Source organism: Physeter macrocephalus, unplaced genomic scaffold (genome assembly GCF_002837175.3).
Source record: "Physeter macrocephalus isolate SW-GA unplaced genomic scaffold, ASM283717v5 random_1852, whole genome shotgun sequence".
Classification (NCBI taxonomy): domain Eukaryota; kingdom Metazoa; phylum Chordata; class Mammalia; order Artiodactyla; family Physeteridae; genus Physeter; species Physeter macrocephalus.
In genome coordinates, this window is record NW_021147138.1 from 18,343 (window position 1) to 18,930 (window position 588).

Here is a 588-nt window from a genome sequence, read left to right on the forward strand (position 1 = left end):
AGCATTTCCCCAAGAGCTACTCCATGGATCTGCACACAACTCCTGGGGGAGGGGTTTGACAGTGATTATTTTCTCCCGTTTCCATACAAGGAGCCTGAGTTGGGGGGGGAGGTCCTATAACCACTTCTCCTGACAGCATCTTTGGTCTTGTGCTCTTTTCTGTGCGGCTGTTAGGATAACCTTTTTTTTTCTCAAGATTTTTTTTTCTTTTGATGTGGACCATTTTTAAAGTCTTTTTGTTGAATTTGTTATAGTGTTGCCTCTGTTCTGTCCCTTGGTTTTCTGGCCCCGAGGCATGGGGGAATCCCAGCTCCCCGACCAGGGATGGAACCCACACCCCCTGCACTGGAAGGCGAAGTCCCAACCACTGGACCACCAGGGAAGTCCCCTAGGATAACCAGTTTTGTCAACACGAACTTGGGAACAATAATGCATCTGGTGCGCCTGCCGCAATCTTGCCAGGAGCGTGGTTGCAGCTGATGTCTGGGTGCAGTGACTCCTGCATTTGGGAGGTGGGGCGGTCCAACTGCTGTGGTCTCGGCTTGTGTCTGCAATTTTGTCTCCTTAAGTTTCATTGTATGAAACTCC